The following is a 23,468-nucleotide window of genomic DNA, read 5'->3' as shown; positions in this document are numbered from 1 at the left end:
TTATTTCCTTTCTGAGTTTCCATTTTCTCATTAAATTGATAATCATACTTTCCTGGCAAGGGTTATGGTGAGGATGTGAGAATTAAAGTATGTTAACATATGATTAAAGTATGTTAGCATAAATCATTAGTGTATAGCTGTTGAACTTCTCTGAGTAGAGAATTGAGCCAAGGACCGTATATTAGATAGCTGGCAATAGCTATACCTTACTGGATAGATTGCGGGTAATGTGATGGTAGAGTAAGATTGTATGTGAAAAGACTAGTTAGAAAACAAAAAGACCAGTTAGGTGGCTACTGGAGATATTAAGAAGGGCTTGAATTAGTTAGATAGCAGTAGGATTAGAATATGGGAGTGGAATGCAGTTGGAGGTAGGGAAGAGGGGAAGATGACTAGAAATATGCTATTTATTTATTTATTATTGAATGAATGAATGTGAGGCTGTTGATCTGTTGCCCAGGCTGGAATGCAGTTGTGTGAACGCAGCAGCTCACTTCAGCCTCTACCTCGTGGATTCAAGTGATCCTCTTGCCTCAGCCTTCCGAGTACCTGGGACCACAGGCATGTGCCACCACGCCTGGCTAATTTTTAATTTTTTTTGTAGAGATGTGGTCTCACCATGTTGCCTGGGCTGATTTCAAACTCTTGGGTTCCAGTGATCCCCTCCCTCAGCTTCCCAAAGTGTTGAGATTACAGGTGTGAGCCACCACACCTGGCTGACAGGAAATTTAGAGTTGTAGAAATAGTCAAATGGCAGCTGAAATTGGATTATATTTTTGGGTAGTTTAGTGCAGTACATTAGAGTATAGTTTCAGTTTCTTTTATGTAGTAGGTGCTCAATTATTTGTTGAATGATAGAAACTAAATACGTGAACTGTGGGATGAATTGCGAGTAGAAGCAATGATGGGTGGATATGAGAAGGAGGGTTAGACTGAAGGATGCTTTGATGGACTGCCAGAATTTATTCATTCAGGGTATATTTTTATATTTACCATGTGCAAGGTTCTATGGTAGGGAGTGTGAAGGATACATGTTTACATATGACACAGTCCGTGTTCTTCAGGAATTTATCCAGGGACAAAATATACACATCCATCTATGACACAAGTACTGTGGCAGGTTTGTTCAAGGTTGGCTTTGTGGAGAAATTGGTGTGTAGCTTAGACCTTGAAGGATAAATAAGATAATAGGCAAGATGGTGAGGGTTGGCTTTCCGAGAAGAAGGAGTGATATGAGTGACAGTAAGCAAAGTTCAGGGTATGTTTAGGGGTTGGTGGTCAGATTAGCTATAATTTAGGGTTCATGTTGAGGAATGGAGGGAAATAAAGCTGGAAAGTAGGCAGACTATCTCAAAATTCAGGCTGACTTGGATTTTGAAAATTTATTTATTGAGATATATACAGTAAAGTGCTCCAATCTTAAGGGTACTTAGGTATAAATTTATGTAGCCACCACCCAGTTCAATATACAGGACATTTCCAACTTCCAGAAGGATGCCTCATGTGCCATTTCCAAGCTGATATCTCATCCAACCAAAAATAACTATTATTCTGACTTTTGTCATAACAGAGTAGTGTTGTGTGTTTTTGAATTTTGTATAAGTAGAACCCAATTTCTGTGTCTAGTTCCTTTTTTTCAAGGAGCATGTCTGTGAGTTTTATCCATGTTATGTTTGGCAGTTTATTCTTTTTCATTGCTGTGTGGTATTCTATCATATGAATATACCACAGTGTATTTATCTGTTCCATGATTATTGGATGGTTTCAAGTTTTTTGAAGTCTGAGGAGTTTTGTTTGTTTTTTTTCAGGCAGTCTCACTCACCCAGGCTGGAGTGGTGCGATGTCTGCTCACTGCAACCTCCACCTTCTGGGTTCAAGCGATTCTCCTACCTTAGCCGCCCTAGTAGCCAGGATTACAGGCATGTGACACCATGCCCAGCTAATTTTTGCATTTTTAGTAGAGACAGGGTTTTGCCGTATTGGCCAGGCTGTTCTCAAACTCCTCACCTCAAGTGATCTGCCCACCTTGGTCTTCCAGAGTGCTGGGATTACAGGCATGAACCACTATACCTGGCTGAAGTCTGAGGAGTTTTAACTTAAGTCAGTATGCAGTGGAGAACCATTGTTGATTTTTGAATGGGTAAGTGAGAGAATATTTAAGAATACTAATCTGGTGACCTTTCTTTTTTTGTAATGAAGAGAACCTGGTGACTGGGAGACAAAGTTAGGAAAAAGTGTGAAGTAGGCTGGACACAGTGGCTTATGCCTGTAATCTCAGCATTTTGGGAGGCTGAGGCGGGCAGATTGCTTGAGCTCAGGAGTTTGAGACCAGCCTGGGCAACATGGCGAAACCTTGTCTCTACAAAGATAAAAAAATTAGCAGGGGGCATGGTGGCACATGCCTGTAGTTCCAGCTGCATGGGAGGCTGAGGCAGGAGAATCACTTGAACCCAGGAGGCAGAGGTTGCAGTGAGCTGAAATCTACACTCCAGCCTGGGTGACAGAGGGAGACCCTGTCTTAAAAAAAAAAAAAAGAAAAAAAGTGTGAAGTATTCAGGGTATAAGTTGGGTAGTCATAGTGGGAATAAAAGGAGAGGGATAGCTATAAGAAATACCTCAAAGAAAGAATGGGAAGGTTTGAAGATAGGCTTTTGGGAAACAGTAGAGAAAAAGAAAAGTGAAGAAAAGCTCTAGGGCTTTTAATCTGGGTGACTGAGATTGATGGTGCTATTAATAGAAATTATTAGATCACTTAGCAGAACTGTTTTGGGGTTTTAAGACACATTGACCTGTGTGTGAGGCATCAGTACTGGATTGGAGCTAAGAAAAGAAGTCCAATATAGAGTTGGGAATACATACATAGAGTTGATAATTGCAGCTACTAATTCTGGATTTAGTTAGGGCACTGACAGTTATGAAATTATTTGGACTGATAATTGAAGTGTTAATTGAAGTAATAGTTGAAGAATCTAGTTAAAAAGAAATCATTATGTATTCCGATTCTACTTAAAAAGAAATCATTATATATTCTAATTCCTCAGGAGTAAATTGGATTGTAGGAGAGGGTGATGGTTTAAAGATGATTTTGGGTAGCTGGGGGAAGATAGCCATATGAAGAATGAAAATGTAGAAACAGTGGTGAGGGATGAGACCCTTAGTGGCTGAGAATTATAGGAGGCTCCAGGTCAGACCTTGGGAAAATATCCACAATTTGGGCTAGGAAGAGCAGCAGTGATTTCAGATAGAAGAAACAACCAGAGAGGTCAGAGTAGAATCATGCTAGTGACAAAAAGCAAGGTGGGTAGCTTAAGTGTCATTGCCAAAAAGAGGGTAAGGACTGGCCGAGCATGGTGGCTCATACCTGTTATTTCAGCACTTTGGGAGGCTGAGGTGGGCATATTGCTTGAGCTCAGGAGTTCGAGACCATGCTGGGCAACATGATGAAACCTCATCTCTACAAAAAATAACAAACTTTGCTGCGTGTGGTGGTGTGCGCTTGTAGTCCCAGCTACTTGGGGGGCTGAGGTGGGAGGATCACTTGAGCTTGGGAGGCGGAGGTTGCAGTGAGCTGGTATTGCATCACTGCACTCCAGCCTGGGTGACAGAGTAAGAGCCTGTCTCAAAAAAAAAAAAAAAGAAAAAGGGTAAGGACTTTGGTGGGGGATCATACGATTTGGAACATAGATTTTTTGGTTTTTGTTTTTTTTGTGGTCTTCAAGAGAGCAGTTCAGAGACCAGGGTGCATGGTGGTTTACTGAGTGGGTTGGAAGAATATGGAAGCAATAAATACAGGAATTGAATAAAGAAGTTTAGTTTGAGAAGGAAGAACAACAACTCTTATTCTAAAACTGAAGGCAAGAAGTAACAGATGGATGAAGATACAGCATTTTAGAAGCTGTGAAGAGGATTTGATTACAGGTGGAGAAGGTGTGATTTGAGGGAATTTTATAGAAGGGTTTGAGTATTTGTTGGGATTAGAGATTTAAATATGAAAATGATTTGGATTAGTCAATGAGACGGAGAGTTGTATTTAGAATAAATCTGTTGTGGAAGATTTCGTAGCTTTCTGGTGGTGCTTAACACCCAGTGCGTGGGCGTGGAGAAAACAGATGGTGAGGATTGTCTATCACTGGGGAGATGCATAGTGAGAATAATGGAAGGTCATGATATTCTGGAGAGGATAACAGTGTTAAATGGCTGTTGGACAGTTTAAATTATATAGGGAGACAATAAAGCCAAGTGGAGGTAAAGAGCAGGTCTACAACTAGAATATAAAGTAGTTGTGGATAAAGAAAAGGGGGATGGTCTCTGAAGTTACAATCCTAGTGGATTGTAACTTTTTTTTTTTTTTTTTTTTTGAGACAGAGTCTCGCTCTGTCACCCAGGCTGCAGTACAGTGGCATAATCTTGGCTCACTGCAGCCTCTGCCTCCCAGGTTCAAGTGATTCTCCTGCCTCAACCACCCAAGTAGCTGGGATTACAGGCATGAGCCGCCATGTCCGGCTAATTTTCTGTATTTTTAATGGAGACAGGGTTTCACCATGTTGGCCAGGCTGGTGTCGAACTCCTGACCTCAAGTGATCCACCTGCTTTGGCCTCCTAAAGTGTTGGGATTACAGATGTGAGCCACCACACCCGGCCTAGCACTTTTCAGTTGGTGGCTCTATTTTCAGTTTCTTTGTGGCTAGCTGAAGTGCAGATGAAGGTTTTAGGAGTTTTTGAAGGTCAGGGTGTAGAAAGTTCTTAAGCATCTTTGTTGAAGTCATTGAGAATAATGGCTGAATTTGGGAGCAAGTAGAATTGAAGTCATTGAGTAGGGAAAATAGGAGGGTGTTTTAGAGGTTGGTAGATGTTGCAGAAGGAATGGTTTCAGTGAGTAATGTGACTCCCAAGCGATTTTTTAGTGATAGGATAACAGGGAGTGGTCCTGGGGAGCAAGAAGCAGCAAGTCCTTTTTTATCAAGCTGAAGGAGTAGGAGAATGATATAGCTAGTCATGAGAGAAGCAGATTGTCCAGGAAAAGCCAGGTAAGAGGAGACAGGTGGTCACAATAATTGGGCAAGAGTTGATAGTGATTGGAATCATTGAGCCACGGGAATTGAGAAAAATAGCTAGATTTGTTACATTAACCAGTTCTCTTATTATGTTTTTTTTTTTAAATTTTTGAGACAGGGTCTTCTCTGTTACCCAGGCTGGAGTGCAGTGGTCCAGTCATGGCTTACTCCAGCCTTGCCTCCTGGGCTCAAGCAATTCTCCTTTCTCAGCCTCCTGAATAGTTGGGATTACATATGTGTACCACCATACCTGGCTTCTTTTTCCTATATATATGTATATATATATTTTTTAATTTTAATTTTTTAAGAGATGTGGTCTTCCTATGTTGCCCAGGCTGGTCTTAAACTTCTGGTCTCAAGCGATCTTCCCTCCTTGGCCTCCCAACAGTTTGTTTATAAAATAAATAATACTTGCAAAATCATAGCCATTCATGTGTAATATACTGATATAAATTTAGCTGAAAGATATTTGTGGGTTAAGAAATGAGACATTGGAAACAAAAGATGAGGTGGAGGTGTATTAAAGATAAGGTAAGCTGAGTATGATGGCTCACACTTGTAATCCCAGTGATTTTGGGAGGCAGGGGCAGGAGGATCACTTGAGCTCTGGAGTTCGAGACCAGCCTGGGCAACATAGGGAAACCCTGTCTCTCCACAAAAATAAAAAATTATCTGGGTATGGTGATGCACACCTATAGTTCCAGTTACTCAGGAGGCTGAGGTGGGAGAATCACTTGAGCCCTGGAAGTCAAGGCTGTAGTGAGCCATGATTGCACCACTGTGCTCAGCCTGGGCCACAGAGTGAGACCCTGTCTAAAAAAATTTAAAAAAACTAAAAACCCTGTCTAAAAAAAAAAAAGGTGAAAGTAAAAGACAAAAGATGTTCTATTGTTTGTTGACAATAGGACTTGGAGAAACTGATAGGATCTAGTAAATAGATGGACTGGAAATGAATGAGGAGGTTGAAGTTGTAGGCATAAGACAGGAGGGAGTAGCTTGCAGCAGAGAAAATATGGAGAGAACATATGGAAAGGGGTTTAAACAGGCCATGGTTTTGGGGCGAGGATATTGACAAGCATCATTAAGTGTAATATTTTTATTAAACTGGGAAGTAGGGAACCCTCGTATTCCCTGGGCTTTTGCAGCCCAGGCCCAGTTGTGCCAGCTGCACGGGTGGGCCTGTGCTGGCGGTGCACTTAGCAGCTGGCGGAGCAGCGGCGTGGAGCAGCGGCGTGGAGCTGTGTGGTGGTGGGTGAGCTGCCGCCCACTTGGGTCTGTGTGCTCTTGGCCCATGGCAGGGCAGGCAGGTGGGTGCTCACTGAAGTGAGCAGGAAATAACTGATGTCAGAAATCTATTCTTTCTCTTTGCAAATAAGAACAGTCTATGCCACCCATGATAAAAGTTGGCAGTATGTCATGCCAGCTTTTAAAAAAATATTGTCAATGATAGAGACATTGAGATCTCTATTTGTGTGCTTCAAAACCACATCATGTTTTCTGTTTGCGAAAACTGGCAAAAACTTGCATAAGTAAAGAGATTCGGGTAAAATGTGGAAGAATGGGGCACATGGTAAGAATGAGATGTCCTAAGGGAACTAAAGTGGACTCTACTTTTTTTTTTGTCTATAATGACTTTAATAATCCTGAAGTGCTGGGATTATAGACATGAGCCACTGTGCATGGCCCATATCAGAGTTTTTGATGTTCATGTTTCAGAGAAAGAGAAAGCATATTTAATGTAGAAACATGAAATGGCAGTGAGAAAAATATGACAAAGCACAAAATATGTAGTATTGGTGTTCCATCCTAGTGTAGCTTTGCTTCAGGATTAGTTCCAGGATTTAGCCCTGGGCTTTCATCACTTTCTTCCTGCCTTAACTTCTACATCTATTTAGCCACCACATTTAATAATGAAAGATCTCTGGAGACTGAGAGTGTTGAAGGCCTGAGAGGGCCCAGGGTTCTCACTTTGCTCAACTCATGAAACTTGGCTGTACCGTCATGTAGCAGCCCTACCTGATTCAGTCTAGAGTTGTTTTTAGGATGTGCCTCAGACTGGACCTTGTTGAGGGAGAGCATATTCTGAATAATTGGGTGGATTGTGTGGGTTAGGCCAATGATGAGTATCTTAAAGAAGGTGATGGGAAGGATTATAGTAGACATGGAGAGAAGTGTGTTTTAAATGATAACTATATTAATTCAACATAGATAAATGTCTTCACAATATAGGGGTTTGACCTTTGAACATCTAGGGTGGCATGGAGAAGTTTTCCCTGTAAAATTGAGAAGAGCCAATATCCAAGAGATTAGAATGAAATGCACACCTGCTGTTCTGCAGGCCCCTGTATATGTGTGCTTGTCATATGTACACACCTATATGTGTAGATGCATATAATATTAGAATTTGTTTATTTGATTAGGTTATATTATTAGTCTTAGGGGAAGTGGGACTAGTAGTCCAACTAGTTTTGAGTTATGAATGATTTAAATGAATTGTTACAGAATATTTGGAAAGATCATTTTCAAGGTTTTGGGGACAAGCCTAGGAAATAGATTTTTCTGTAACCGTGGGGGCTTCTGGAATAGATGCACAAACTTTGATGGCAGTTTGGGGCAAATTTGTATAAGTTGGAGAGTGTTAGCTTTGAGGAAATGAGAACAGACAAGAAAAACGCAGTGTTTGAGAAAGTTATTTATGAATTGATTTGGTAGGAGCTGATAAAAATTGTAAAAGTGTGGAGAGATTTTTGAATAGCTAAGTGGGAGATATCATGGAAGTGATTTATGAAGCTTTTTTTTTTTCTTTTTCTTTTTTGAGATGGCGTCTTGCTCTGTTGCCCAGAGTGGAGTGCAGTGGCATGATCACGCCTCACTGCAACCTCTGCCTTTTGGGTTCAAGCGATTCTCCTGTCTCAGCCTCCTGAATAACTGGGATTACAGGTGCCCGCCACCACCCCTGGCTAATTTTTTGTATTTTTAGTAGAGATGAAGTTTCACCATTTTGGATAGGCTGGTCTCGAACTCCTGACTTCAAGTGATCCGCTCGCCTCAGCCTCCCAAAGTGCTGGGATTACAGGCCTGAGTGCCTGCGCCGGTCCGATTTATGAAGCTTGTTACTACAAGTATTAGAAAAGTAAAATGGAAAGATGGTTTAGAGAAGATTTCTTTTGGGAACAATATAAAACAGCAAGGCAAGGAAAAACTAAAATGAGTAAATTAGGGTGTGGAAAAGTTAGAGAGTAAGAGGAAGGATTAAGGCAGAGGCTACTGAAAGAGATTTCTTACTATCAGGCTGTGTGATAATACAAAGCTGTATCCTGCAGCGTTTTGTTGGATACTATTGATAACTGTTTTTTTAAGGAAAGGGGTTTAAACAGGCCATGGTCTGTAGGGGTGAGGATATTGACAAACATCATTAAATGTAATATTTTTATTAAAGAAATTTGGAAGTAGGGAGCCCTCGTATTCCCTGGGCTTTTGCAGCCCAGGCCCGACTGGGCCAGCTGCGCGGGCGGGACTGTGCTGGCTGTGCGCTTGGTGGCTGTGGAACAGCGGCGTGCAGCTGCGTGGTGGCGGTGGGCTGCCGCCCGTCTGGGTCCGTGCGCTCTTGGCCTGTGGCTGGGCGAGTGGGCGCTCCCTGAAGTGAGCAGGCCCTGGAAGTGGGGGAGGACGGGCTTTTGCCCACCGTCTGGCGAACCCCGCAGGCTTCTTTTTGGGGGGTGTGTGTGTGTCCCGCGCGAGTGTGCCTGTATGCAGGGACCAGCACCTTCCATGACTTCCTTTTGTGTGTACGTGCGTGCGTGCGTGTGTCTGTGCGCGTGCGCCCCTTTGCAGGGAGGAGGAGGAGGAGGCGGAGGGGCGCGGAGAAGCTGGCGCACTTGGGGCCTCGGCGGGGTCGTCTGCGGCGGCTGGACCTCCCAGATACCGCGCCTTCTGGGTCTGCCCCGCTGGCGCAGTCAGGGCCCCTTCCCTCAGCGGGATGGGAAACTTTGTGAGTGGCTTCTCCGCAGCCACTAACAAGTGTCGGCCAGACAGCGGGGGGGCCGCCGAAGGCTGATGATGAACACCCGTTTTTCCTCTTATTCCTCTTTTACAAATCTTCTGTTGAACTGCATTGTGTTTACAGTTTCATGTTTGTGAAAAGGTCGGCAGGTAACTTGCTTTACTAGACGGCTTTTTACTGGGTATTAAGAGGAAAAAATGTACACCTGTATCCTTATGTTAAAAAACCCTGCCTGTCTAGTGGTAAGAACAATCCTAAGGCCTTTCCAGAATTGGACCGTGGGGCAAACTTTTGCTCTCCAGACTTTGTGAAACACCTTTTACGATGCCAGGAAAGAACTGCTTGTGCAGTAGAATGAAAGCTAGAGTTGGAAATGCAAAAGTTGAAGCTCTTTCCAACAGCTTGAATTTAAAACAGCTTTTTGTTTTACATAATAATTGTGATTTGTTGAGTTTACATGAAGAATTTTGCAAAATTAGGCATGGTGTGATTAAACAAGAGCGTTTCTTAATTTTATAGAGGGCAGTGGTAAAGGCAGCACTGTTCGGAAATTTCAAGTATGTTAAAATGTTGCTATAAATAAAATCCTATTCAGATTTTTAGATTTAATAAATCTAAAAATATATTTGTAGTTGTCCTTTGGGTGCAGGAGGAAGTTCTGGGTTTCTCTGTGCTTGTTTCTGGGCAGATTTTCAGTATTGTTAGCATGGTACTGGTATAGAACCTTAACGTGAGTGAATAATTTGCTTGAGATTACCAGTCTGTTTTGGAGCTGGAATAGACTCTGGGTCTCTTATGCCCAGTCTGGTGACCAATCCCAGAATAGACTAAGGAAACTGGGTGTTTGTCTGTTTGGTGGAAAATATGGCTGAGCTAAAAAAGTGAACGTGTGAACGTTTACTTTTCTGTTAAAACATTTAAAAGTAATTTCTCCACACTGGATTTCTTTGGCCTTTCTTTAAAAACTGAGGACTTGAGGATATTATACAGTGGTACTTCTAGTGGGATTTGTACCACATTTACATTTGATTACAACAGGCAGATGCTTATGGTATTTAACGGGGGGAATATATGTTTTTCATGCGAGTGTTCTCAGTGGTTAGAATAGGGAGTAAGTAACTTGAGCACTTTTAGCCTCCTTGAAATGCTAGGGAGAAGAGGAATTAAGTTAATGTCATTAATCTCTGTTGAAAACCTTTGGACCTCTTTATTGAGGATTCTTTACAAGGCATGGATGGAATACCTATGGATTTCCCCATAGCTTATATACTTTTATTCTCATTGTTACTACATTAGCCACACACAACAATATTTAATTAATGTTTTCATTAGGCCTCATACAAGAGGGTACCTTTTTCTAGTATGTGAGTTGCAATTTTTTTTTTTTTTTTTTAATAAGAGACTGGGGTCTCACTGTGTTGAGCAGGCTGGTCTCGAACACCTGGCCTCAAGCTATCCTCCTGCCTCGGCCTCCCAAAGTGCTAGGATTACACATGTGAGCCACTGTGCCCAGCCCGACCTTTTGTTTTGCTGGAAAACATTCCTGTCCTTTCTTATGCCATTCCTCCTATATCACACAACAAGAACAGTCTTCTTTTTCCCTTGTCTGGAAACCCTGGACATTTTAAATCGAATACAATAGTTCTCAAACCCAGAGGTGATTTTGTCAAATGTCTGGAGACATTTTTGGTCAGCACGCTAAGGGGGTTCCACTGGCATCTAGTGGGTAGATAAACCTCCTACAATGCATATGACAGTCCCCATGATAAAGAAATTATCCACTGCAAAATGTCAGTAGTGCTGATATTGACGAAACCCTGATTTGATGTATTGAGAATAACATTCTCCCAAATGATTTAAACCTATGAAAATTATTTGTAATGTAATTGATATCTCTATATCATGTATATTATAAATCTTTTTCCAATGTTGTCATTAGAATGATCATGGGTCAAAGGTTATGAAGTATATATTAGAACATTAGAACACAGGATTGGGGAGCTGGAAGATTAACAAGTATAACTCCTTCGGTATGTAGATGAAGACATTGAGTTATGGAGAGATGGTGACTTACCCAAGGTTGGACAGATAATGCAGAGCTCAGGTCTCTTATTACCTCTACTACTTAGTTTAAATCATTGCTGAGGGAAAGGGTGTGGCATCGCTTTTGCTTGATACAGATAAATTTAATCAAATTACAGTGTTAAATAATCGCATTGTGAGAAATATTGTCTTTCAGTGAATTAGTTACTTTTTCAGATTCACACATATTTTTGAATTCTTCAGCATGGTATTGTTACCACTGTAAACTTTTCAGTGGCTGCTTTTTAAGAAAATGTCTGAAAAATTTAAAAAGACCACATACAATTTTTAAAACAAAACAGTTAAAATTAGTTATGATAGCTTAGGCAAAATTTTGAATGCAAACTCAACCGGAATTACTGAAACATCTTAGGGTATCTTGAACTTAACACATTTGTTCTGTTGTGTGAGGATCACTAAAGTGGTGAATTATTGTGCTGATTGTAAATCTGTTATAGCAAGGCCCCTTAGTTAATTTTAGAAAAAGATACTGGAACCTTCAGGTGAAATGTAATTGGGGAAATATAAATTGGATATTTACATGAAATATTTTCAGATTGCTTAAGCAGTGTATTGTCAGAAGAAGTATCAATGGGGTTCTTTTTTAAATTAATTTTTTAAAAAATTGGGCAACAATTCCATAAAATAGAATAAGTGTTCCCTCAATGGGGTTCTTTTATATTTAATTTTTTTTCCTAAAAACAAAACAAAAAAATGAACTGAGTTTTTCAGGCTCTGAATGTCTGAGTGTGATTTGTGTGGCCCCAGGAGCAGTGAACATCTCCAAAAAGACAGTATGAGCAAACATTTCCTTAAAAATTTATATATGACATTTAAATTTAAAAAAATTTTGAAATTTAAAATTTAAATTTTATGTAAGAAATTTATTTAATAGAAAAAACTTAAAATGCATATTAGCATAAAGAAAAATGGAATCAAGAGAAACTGCTTTTAATATTTTGGTATATGGCTTTCTTATATTTTTATTAACCTTTTATTATGGAAAAACTTAAATGATGAAAAATAGAATATTATGAACTCTCATATAGCAATTAATGGCTAAGCTTATGTCATCTATACCTCCACCTTACCCCTCTCTCCTCTCTCTTTTTTTAGTTTTATATAGAGATGGGGTCTTGCTGTGTTGCCCAGGCTGGTCTCAAACTCCTAGGCTCATGTGATCTTCCCGCTTTGGCCCCCCAAAGTGCTGGGATTACAAGCATGAACCACTGAACCTGGCCTCACATGTTAATTTTTTTTTTTAAACTTTATTCTGGGCCATGCACAGTGGCTCATGCCTGTAATCCCTACACTATGGGAGACCAAGGCAGGTGAATCTCTTGAACTCAGGAGTTCAAGAACAGCCTAGGAAACGTGGCGAAACTCTGTCCCTGCTATATAAAAAAAGGAGAAAACCTTTATTTTGAAAAAACTGTAGACTCACAGGAATTGGCAAAATTAGTACATAGTCCTGTGTACCCTTCACCCAGACATCTTAATAAAGTTCTAGTAAGACATCAAAACTAGGAAATTGACATTGACATATTACTGTTAACCACACTACAGAATTTATATCATTTTCACTGCTTTTTAAACCTGCACTTATTTTTGTGTGTTTACAGTTCTAGCAATTTTATCCCATATATAAGTTCATGTGACTACCACCAAGACCAAGATTCAGAACTATTGCATCATCACAAAGGAAACTCCTCTTGCTATCCCTTTATATTCCCACCCCATTCCAACACTCCTCCTTGTACCCTGGCGGACTGTTTACTATCTATAGTTTTGTTCTTTCCAGAATGACGTACTTTGTTTATGTATGTATACTTTGTATACATACTTTGTTTAGCCATTCACTTGTTGAAGAACTTTTAGTATGTTGCAGTATTTTGTTACTATGAATAAAGAGGTTATGGACATTTGTGTACAGGGTTTTTTGTAAACAAAAGTTTTCCTTTCTTTGAGATAAATGCCCAAGAGTGGGATTGCTGGGTAGTATGGCAAGTACATGTTTAGTTATTTAAAAAACTTCCAAACTGCTCAAAAATCAGTTGAACATATTTGTATTGGTCTGTTTTGGGGTTCTCTATTCTCTTCCATTGATGTGTGTCTGCCTTCCCTCCAGTACCACGCTGTCTTGATTATTATAGCTTTATAGTAAGTCTTATCGAGTAGAGTGCCTCCTTTCACTTCATTCTTCTCTGTTTCTCTGTCAAGATTGTTTTAGCTCTTCTGGTTTTGTTGCTTTTCCATATAAATTTTAGAATAATCACATCTGTATCTACAAAAAAAAATCTTGCTGGGAGTTTGATAGGAATTGAATAAACCTATAGTTGAATTTGAGAAGATCTTTTTTTTTTTTTTTTTTAAATATATAGAGGTCCTTCAGTCCATGACCACAGGATATTTTTCCGTTTACTTAGATCTTCCATGTTATTTTGAAGCAAATTCCAGCCATCATATAGTTTTCCTTAAACAGTGTTATTGAGGTGTAACTTACATACCATACAATTCACCCACTTAAGCTATACAGTTCAGTTGTTTTCAGCGTACAGAGGCGAACAGCCATCACCATAATCAATTTTAGAACAGTTTCATCACCCTAAAAAGAAACTACCCATTAGCAGTCAATTTCTATTCCCTCTTCCTCCCCGTCCCTGGCAACTACTAGTCTACTTTCAGTCTCTAGGACTTTGCCTGTTCTGGACATTTCATATGAATGGAATCACAAAGTAGATGATCTTTTATGTCTGGCTTCTTTTACTTAGTGTAATGTTACATGATGTAGCATGTGTCAGCAGTTCATTCCTTTTTATTGCTGAATAGTAATCTGTTATATGGGTTTATCACATTTTTTTTGTATTCATTCATCAGTTGTTGGGTTGTTTCCACTGTTTTTTTTTTTTTTTTGGCCATTATGAATAATGCTGCTGTGAACGTCCATGTGCAAGTTTTTATGTGAACATTTGTTTTCATTTCTTTTGTGTATATGTGTATGTAGGAGTGAAAAATTGCTGAGTCGTGTGGTACCTTTGTTTAACCATTTGAGTAACTTCCAGACTATGTTTCAAAGCAGCTTTACCATTTTACATTTCTATCAGCAGTATATGAGGGTTCCAGTTTCCCCATATCCTTGATAACACTTCATACTGTCTTTGATTATAGCTATGCTGGTGGGTGTGAAGCAGTATTTCATGGTTTGATTAGCATGTCTCTGTTGGCTAATGCTGTGGAGCATCATTTCATCTGCTTATTGGCCATTTGTATGTATTTTTTGGAGAAATGTCTTCTGATCTTTTGCCTGTTTTTTAGTTGGGTTGTCTTTTTATTGTTGGGTTTTAAGAGTTCTTTATATGTTCTGGATGTTAGACTTACCAGTTAAATGATTTGCATATATCTTCTCCAATTCTGTAGGTTGTTTTCACTTTCTTGATAGTGTCTTGTGATGCATAACAGTTAAAATTTTCTTATTGTAATAAAAAATACATAATATGAGACCTACTCTTCTAACAAATGTCTAAGTGCAATACAGTATTGTTAATTATAAGCACAATGTTGTACAGCAGATCTCTAGAACATTTTCATTTTGGATAGCTTAATCAATACCCATTGAATAGCAACTGCGCTTTTTTTTTTTTTTTTTCTTTTGAGAGACAAGGTCTCACTCTGTGGCCCAGGCCGGAGTGCGGTGGCACAGTAACGGATTGCAGTCTCAACCTTCTGGGCTTAAACAAGCTTCTCGCCTCAGCCTACTGAGTAGCTAGGACTACAGGCACCTGCCACCATGCCTGGCTAATTTTAAATTTTTAAATTATTTTTGTGGAGACTAGGTCTCATTCTGTTGCCCAGGCTGGAGTGCAGTGGTGCAATCACAGCTCACTGTAGTCTTGACCTCTTGACTTCAAGCGATCCTCCCATCTTGGTCACTCAGAGTGCTGGGATTACAGGTGTGGGCCACCACACCTAGCCTCAACTCCTCATTTCTACCTCCCCTCATCCCCTGGCAACCATTGTTTTACTTTCTGCTCCAATGAGATTGACTACTTTATCTTAAATCCCTCAGAAAAGTGGAATCATACAGTATTTGGCCTCCTGTGACTGGCTTGTTTCACTTATAATGTTCTTAAGGTTCATCCATGTTGTCAACGTTATAGAATTTCCTTCTTTAAGGATGAATAATGTTCCATTGTGTGTGTGTATATATATATGGACCGCTGCCAGTCAGAGGCCTGTTACAGATTGGGCTGCACTGCAGGAAGTGAGTGGCAGGTGAGTGAGCATTACTGCCTGAGCTCTGCCTACTGTCAAATCAGCAGTGGCATTAGATTCTCTTCATTCTCTTAGGAGCGTGAAGCCTATTGTTAACAGCGCAGGTAAGGAATCTGTTTTACATGCTCCTTTTGAGAATCTAATGCCTGATGATCTAAGGTGGAACAGTTTCATCCTGAAACTATCCCTGACCCATTGAAAAGTTGTCTTCCATGAAACCAGTTGCTGGTGCTAAAAAGGTTGGGGACTACTGCTGTAGTTAACATGAGTGCAAATATTTCCTCAAAAATCTATGGTGGTGGCTCACACCTGTTATCCCAGCACTTGGGGAGGCCGAGGCCAAGGCGGGCAGGTCATTTGAGGTCAGGAGTTTGAGACCCGCCTGGCCAACATAGTGAAACCCTGTCTCTAATAAAAATACAAAAAAAAACTAGATGGGCCTGGTGACGCATGCCTGTAGTCTCAGCTACTTGGGAGGCTGAGTTGGGAGAATCACTTGAACCCGGGAGATGGGAGGTTGCAGTAAGCCGAGATTGCGCTACTGCATTGTAGTCTGGGTGACAGAGTGAGACTCTATCTCAAAAAACAAAACAAAAAAACCAAAACCCAGTATCATTTCTTTTGGATAAATATGCAGAAGTGGGATTTCTGGAACATACAGTAGTTCTATTTTTAGTTTTGTGAGGAACCTCTGAACTTTAAAAAAAAAAAATAGTATGCACCATTTTGCATTCCTATGAGCAGTACACAGGGTTTACAATTTCTCCATCCTTGCCAATACTTGTTATTTTTATTTTTGGATAATGGTTGTTCATACAAGTTCATGTATCTTTTTGGTATAATGATTTCTTTCTTTTGGATATACACCCAGTAATGGGATTGTGGGGTCAAATAGTAGCTCTGTTTTAAGTCTGTTTGTTTTTTGAGACAAGGTCTGGCTCTGTCATCTGAGCTGTAGTGCAGTGGTGAGATCATAGCTCCCTGCAACCTCAAACTCCTGGACTCAAGTGATCCTCCTGTCTCAGCCTCCCGAAGAGCTGGGATTACAGGTGTAAACCACCACATCTGGCCTGTTTTAAGTTTTTTGAGAAATCTTCAAGTTGTTTTCCACAGTGGCTGAACTAATTTACATTTCCACCAGCAATATTTAAGTGTTCCCTTCTCTTCACAGCCTCACCAACATCTGTTAGTTTTTGATTTTTAATAATAGCCATTCTTACTGGTGTGAGATAGTGTCTCATTGTGGTTTTGATTTGCATATTCCTGGTGATTACTGATGGTGAGCATCTGCTTATATACCTGTTGGCCTTTTGTATGTTGTCTTTGAATAAATATTTTTTCAGGTCCTTTGCCCATTTGAAAAGCAGGCTATTTGTTATTTTTTGCTATTGAGTTGTAGGAGTTCCTTGTATATTGTGGATTTTAGCCCCTTAGCAGATGTGTAGTTGCAAATATTTTTTCCCATTTCATAAGTTGCCTGGTTGCTCTGTTGATTGATCTGTTTGCTCTGCGAAGCTTTTTAGCTTGATGTAATCTCACTTGTCTGTTTTTATGCTTGTTGCCCTTGCTTTTGGTGTCAAATCCTAGAAATCATGGCTGTGTCATGAAGCTTTTCTCCCATGTTTTCTTCTAGGAGTTTTACAGTTTCAGGCCTTATTAAAGTTTCTAATCTATTTTGAGTTGACTTTTATGTATAGTGTAAAATGAGGGTCAAACTTCAATTTTTCATATAGCTGCCCAGATTTCCCAGTACCGTTTATTGAAGAGACTGTTCTTTTCCTGTTGTGGATTCTTGGCACCTTTCTTGAAGATCAGTTGCCTCTGTATGCCTGGGTTTATTTCTGGGCTTTCTGTTCTGTTCCATTGGTCTGTATGTCTTGTTTTTATGCCAGTACCATACTGTTTTAATATGTTTTGAAATCAGGAAGTGTGAGGCCTTTAGCTTTGTTGTTCTTTTTCAGGATTGTTTTGGCTACATTCGGGGGCTTTTGTGGTTCTGTTTGGGTTTTAGGATTGTTTTTGTGTTCCTGTAAAATATGCCATTGGGATTTTCATTGAGATTGTATTGAATCTGTACATCGCTGTGAGTAGTATGGACATTTTAACATTAAGTCTTCTAATCCATGAACATGGGATGTGTTTCCATTTATTTGTGTCTTTAATTTCTTTCATCAGTGTTTTGTAGTTTTCAGTGCATACAAGTGTTTGCCTCCCTAGTTAAGTTTAAGTATTATTTTTGATGCTGTTGCTGTTGTATAGCTTTTTTTTTTTAATGAGACAGGGTCTTGTTTTTTTGCCTGGGCTGGAGTACAGTGGTGCTATCACAGCTCACTGCAACCTTGACCTCTCGGGCCCGAGTGATCCTCCTGTCTCAGCCTCCTGAGTAGCTGGGACTACAGGTATGCGCCACCACACTAGACTTTTCTTCTGACACTTTTGAAGCTTCAACTGTTACTTATAGGTCTTTAATTCATTTAACTATTTTTTTTTTTTTTTCTTGGAGACAAGGTCTTGCTCTGTCACTCAGGCTGGAGTGCAGTGGCATGATCAAGGCTCACTGCAGCCTTGATCTCCCAGGCTCAAGCAATCCTCCAGCTACAGCCTCCCGAGTAGCTGGGACTATGGCACATGCCACCATGCCCAGCTAATTTTTGTATTTTTTTGGTAGAAACGACGTCTTGCCTTGTTGCCCAGGCTGGTTTCAAGCTCCTGGGCTCAAATGATCCACCTGCGTTTGCTGGGATAACAGACATGAGCCACTGAGCTAGGTCTTTAATCCATTTAGAGTTAATATTTGTATATGGAATGATGAAGGTATCCAATTTCATTCTTTTGCATGTAGATATTCCTTGGTTCTAGCACTGGCTTGTTGAAAAGACTTCTTTCTCTACTGAATTGTCTTGGTGTCAAAAAATTGGTTGACTTAGCCTGGTGCAGTGGGCACACTCCTGTAGTCTCAGCTGTTTGGGAGGCTGAGATAGGACGATCTTTGAGCCCAGGAGTTCGAGTCCAGCCTGGGCAACATAATGAGACCCTGCCTCTATAAAAAGAATACATAAAATTAGGAGGCTGAGGCAGGAGAATCTCTTGGACCCAGGAGATGGAGTTTGCAGTGAGCTGAGATCGTGCCACTGCACTCCAGCCTGGGCGACAGAGTGGGACCCTGTCTCAGAAAAAAAAAAAAAAAAAAAAAAGAATACATAAAATTTAACAAAAAAGATTGACCATAAATGTAGTTATTTAAGTCTGGACTCTAAATTCTATTCCTTGATCTATATGTTTATCTTTATGCCAGTACCACAGTGTCTTGATTACTGTAGCTTTGTTAGTTTTAAAATCAGAATGTATGCATCCTCTAACTTTGTTCTTTTCTTTCAAGATTGTTTTGGATTTTCTTGGTCCTTTGCAATTCCGTATGAATTTTAGCATTAGTTTGTCCATTTCTGCAAAAAAAGGTTCTGGGGTTTTGATATGAGTTGCACTGAATCAGTAGGTGATTTGGTGAAGTATTTTCCTCTTAACAATATGAAATTTTTCAATCCATGAACATTAGATGTTTGTTTAGGTCTTTGTTAATTTCTTTCGGGGATGTTTTGTAGCTTTCAGTGTACATGTCTTGTACCTGTTTTGTTAAATTTATTACCAAGTACTTTATTTTTTTCCTGCTATTATAAGTACTTATTATTTTCTTAATTTTATTTTTGAATTGTTCATTGCTTGTGTACAGAAATATAATTGATTTTTGTAAATTTTGCATCCTTGGTGAACTTGTTTATTCTAGTAGCTTTAGTGGATTCCATAGGGTTTTCTATATATATGATCATGTCATTTGGAAATAGAGACAGGTTTTTTTTCCAATTTAATGCCATTTAATTCAGTTTTTTGCTTAATTTACTGTAAATTAAGCAAAATTTACAGTAAATTTTGGGGATTAGTTCGTTCATTCTCATTCTGCTATAAAGAAATACTCAAGACTGGGTAATTTATAAAGAGGTTTAATTGGCTGGGGAGGCCTCAAGAAACTTACAAATATGGCAGAAGATGAAGGGGAAATAAGGACCTTCTTCACATGTTGGCTGAAGAGAGAAATGCAAGTAGTGGAAATGCCAGATGCTTATAAAACCATCACATCTTGTGAGAACTCAGTCACTATCATGAGAACAGCATGGGGGAACTGCTCCTGTGATCCAATCATCTCCCTCCCTTGACACGTGGGGATTACAGGTCCCTGTCTTGGTATGTGGGGATTACAATTCGAGATCAAATTTGGGTGGAGTACAGAACCAAATCATATCATTTACCTTGCTAGAACCTCTACTGTAGTGTTGAATAGAAGTAGTAGCAAGAGCAGACATCCTTGTCTTATTTCTGATCTTAGGGGGAAGCACTTACTATTTTACTTTTGAATATGATATTAGCTTTGATTTTTCATAGATGGCCTTTATCAGGTTGAGGAAGTTCCCTTTCCTAGTTGGGTGTTTTTATTGTGTAAATGGTGTTGTATTCCATCAAATGTTTTTCTTCATCTAAGATGATTTGCCAAAAATAAAAGTTTTTGGACTTTGTTCTATTGATGTGGTGTATTATATTGATTTTCAAATCTTAAGCCAACCTTGCATTTCTGAGATAAATCCTACATGGTCTTGCATAATCCTTTCTATGTGTTGGTAGATTTGGTTTGTTAGTATTTTGTTGAGGATTTTTGCAGCTACATTTGTAAGAGTTATAGGCTTGTCATTTTCTTTTCTTGTGATGTCTTTGTCTTGTGTTGGTAACAGTAATGCTGATCTCATAAAATGAGTTGAAGAATATTCTCCCCAAGTTTTGGGAAGAGTTTGTGAACAGTTGGTATTAATTCTCCATTAAATATTTGGTAGAATTCACCAGTGAAGCCATCTGAGCCTGCAGGGTTTTTTTTTTTGGTTTTTTTTTTTTTTTTTTTTTTTGGCAGCAGTTGGGGGGCTTTTAAATTAAGAAGTCAGTTTTATTTAATGGCTATGGGGTTATTTATATTCTCTATTTCATCTTGGTTGTGTTTTGCTAGTGTGGTTTTGAGAAGTTGGTGTCAAATTTAAGAGCATAAAATTGTTTGTAGTATTCCCTTGTATTCTTTTAAAACTGCTATAGGATCTGTACTGATGTCCTCTGTTTCATACCTGATGTTTTGTGTCTTCTCTTTGTCTTTTTTTGTTGTTGTTGTTAGTTTTGATACAGGCTTACAAATTTTTTGCTTAATTGATTTTCTCTATTTTCCTCTTTTATTTCTTCTTTTAATAATTCCTTCCTTCTTGCTTTGGTTTCATTTTGCTCTTTTTTCGTTTCTTTTGGTAATTCAATTACTGGTTTGACATCTTTCCTCATTTCTAATGTAAGCATTTAGTGCGTCTGATTGTTGTTAGCTGCATCCCATGTATTTTGATGTGTGTTATGTTTTTATTTTCATTTATTTTTATATTTTAAAATTTTGAGACTTCTGTTTTCATCCATGGACTTTTTAAAAATGTGTTGTTTATTCCTCTATTTAGAGATTTTCCTGTTGTCTTTCTGTTACTGATTTCTAGTTACTGGTTAGAAAATACACTGTTACCATTGCAGTTCTTTTAAGTTTTTTGAGGTTTGTTTTATGGCCTTGGTGAATGTTCCATGGGTACTTGAAAAAAAAAGTCTATTCTGCTGTTATTGAGTGGAATATTCTCTACATATGTCAAGAAGATCCTGTTGGTTGATTGTGTTATTAATGTAGCCACTCTGCTTTAAAAAATTTATTGTCATATCTTTCCATTCTTGTGCTTTTAACTTGTTATGTTGCTGAATTTAAATTTCTTGCAAGCAACATATAATTGGGCCATTAAAAAAAAAAATCTACTCAGGCTAGCTGAGAGGAGATCCAGAGCCCAGAGCATCCAGGCCACTGCCCCACTTCCCCTGTGTCCCATCGCCTGCCACCTGCATCCTCAGTCCTCTTCCAACTATCTGCTAAAACATGATGGATTACTATGAAGTTCTAGGTGTGCAGAGACATACCTCACCCAAGGATATTAAAAAAGCATAATGGAAACTGGCACTGAAGTGGCACCCAGATTCCTGAGAATAAAGAAGAAGCAGAGAGAAAATCAAAACAAGTGGCTGAGGCATGTGAGGTGCTGTAAGATGCTAAAAGATGGTACATCTATGACAGATATGGCAAAGAAGGATTAAATGGTGGAAGAGGAGGTGGAAGTCATTTTGACAGTCCATTTGAGTTTGGCTTCACATTTTGTAACCCAGATGATGTCATCAGGGAATTTTTTTGGTGGAAGGGATCCATTTTTATTTGACTTCTTTGAAGACCCTTTTGAGGACTTTTTTTGGAATGGGGTCCCTGAGGAGGCCAAGAGACAGAGTCATTTTTTCCACATTCAGTGGATTTCCATCTTTTGGAAGTGGATTTTCTTTTGATACAAGATTTATTTCATTCAGGTCACTAGGTCATGGGGGCTTCACTTCATTCTCTTCCGTATTGTTTGGTGGTAATGGGATGGGCACTTCCAAATTGATATCAGGTTCTATTAAAATGGCTAATGGCAGAAACATCACTACAAAGAGAATTGTTGAGAATGGTCAGGAAGGAATAGCATTTGAGGAAGATGGCCAGTTAAAGTCCTTAACCATACACGGTTAGGAGCAGCTGCTGCACTTGGGTAACTCAAGTAATTTAATGCATGCATTTAACAGAACTGTTAAACTATAACAAGCACCATTTGAAGATTAACAGGAACATTTTTTTTTTGAACATTTCAAATGAACTCAACTTTCAGTATAATTGTACCAAATCTAAAGTATTTATAGACAGCTCAACAGAGTCCCCATTTGTCATAGACTTTTGAGTTTATTGTTGGTGTGCCCGGAGTTGGTTCCTGTTGGTGGGTTCGTGGTCTCTCTAACTTCAAGAATGAAGCCATGGACCTTCGCGGTCGGTGAGTGTTACAGCTCTTAAAGATGACACGGACCCAAAGAGTGAGCGGTAGCAAGGTTTATTGTGAAGGGAGAAAGGACAAAGCTTCCACAGTGTGGAAGGGGACCCGAGCGGATTGCTGCTGCTGGCTGGGGTGGCCAGCTTTTATTCCCTTATTTGTCCCTGCCCATGTTCTGTTTCCGTGCTATCAGAATGCCCTTTTTTAAATCCTGCCTGCGATTGGCTGCTTTTAGGATTCTGCTGATTGGTGCGTTTTACAGAGCGCTGATTAGTGCATTTTGCAGTGCGCTGATTGGTGTGTTTTACAGAGAGCTGATTGGTGCATTTTACAATCCTCTTGCTAGCTACAGAGTGCTGATTGGTGAGTTTTTACAGAGCGCTGATTGGTGCATTTTACAATCCTCTTGCTAGCTACAGCGCACTGGTTGGTGCATTTTACAATCCTCTTGTAAGACAGAAAAGTTCTCCAAGTCCCTAGTCCCCAGGAAGTCCAGCTGGCTTCACCTCTCATTGGGACCACATAGTAGGACCTTTTTTTTGTCTTTAAAATTGCAAATCTCTATGTGTACTTTGCATTTTTATTAAATGTATTCCAAGGTGAGCCTTGACACGTTAATGGTAGGAAAAGATTGCATACAAAAAAAACACGTAAAAGCATGGATCTACTTTTCCATTGTGTTTAAAATGTGAGCCATGTAGTGTTAGTCTGCTGTGAAGTTAGCATTGCCAGGATGAATCTTCTACAGAAATGGTTACATTTCTGGTTTAATATAAATTAAGAATTTTTCTGGTAGTGCGTGAATGTTTGTTTCCTTGTCTTCTTGCAGATTACTAGAACCTTTATTTAGGATTCCATCTTGACTTACTTATAATATTGTTTTGAGTCTATCTCAGTTTTGTAGTGGCTGTTTTGGTTATTATATGCATACATGACTAGTCTACTAGCATCAACTTTTATACTTCAACAGAAGTGTGGAAACCTCACTTTTATTTTACCTTTCACCTTCTCCAATTTTAAATATAATTGTCTTGAGTATCAGATGGTGTTATAACTTTTGCTTCCATCATGTAATATGATTTATAAAACTAACGAAGAAAATGT

General features: G+C 39.3%; 1 protein-coding gene and 1 pseudogene across 9 annotated transcripts in view; both read left to right on the top strand.

Moving 5' to 3' along the window:
- Positions 1 to 23,468, top strand: part of ZNF148 (zinc finger protein 148) — a 155,761-nt gene that overhangs the window by 9,147 nt on the left and 123,146 nt on the right. The window contains exon 1 of one of the 9 annotated variants that reach the window (XM_054479705.2): positions 8,882 to 9,206. The exons of 7 other annotated variants lie outside the window; for them this stretch is intronic. The gene's annotated coding sequence lies outside the window, so the exon portion shown is untranslated. Of the gene's footprint in view, positions 1 to 8,881; positions 9,207 to 23,468 lie in introns of those variants that run through there. One more of the 9 variants, XM_063661686.1, reaches the window with a different exon arrangement.
- LOC129032481 (dnaJ homolog subfamily B member 6-like) lies at positions 9,214 to 22,612 on the top strand (annotated as a pseudogene).

This window comes from Pongo pygmaeus, chromosome 2 (genome assembly GCF_028885625.2).
Source record: "Pongo pygmaeus isolate AG05252 chromosome 2, NHGRI_mPonPyg2-v2.0_pri, whole genome shotgun sequence".
Classification (NCBI taxonomy): Eukaryota; Metazoa; Chordata; class Mammalia; order Primates; family Hominidae; genus Pongo; species Pongo pygmaeus.
The sequence above is the reverse complement of the archived record's forward strand: the minus strand, read 5'-3'. Positions and strand labels throughout refer to the sequence as shown.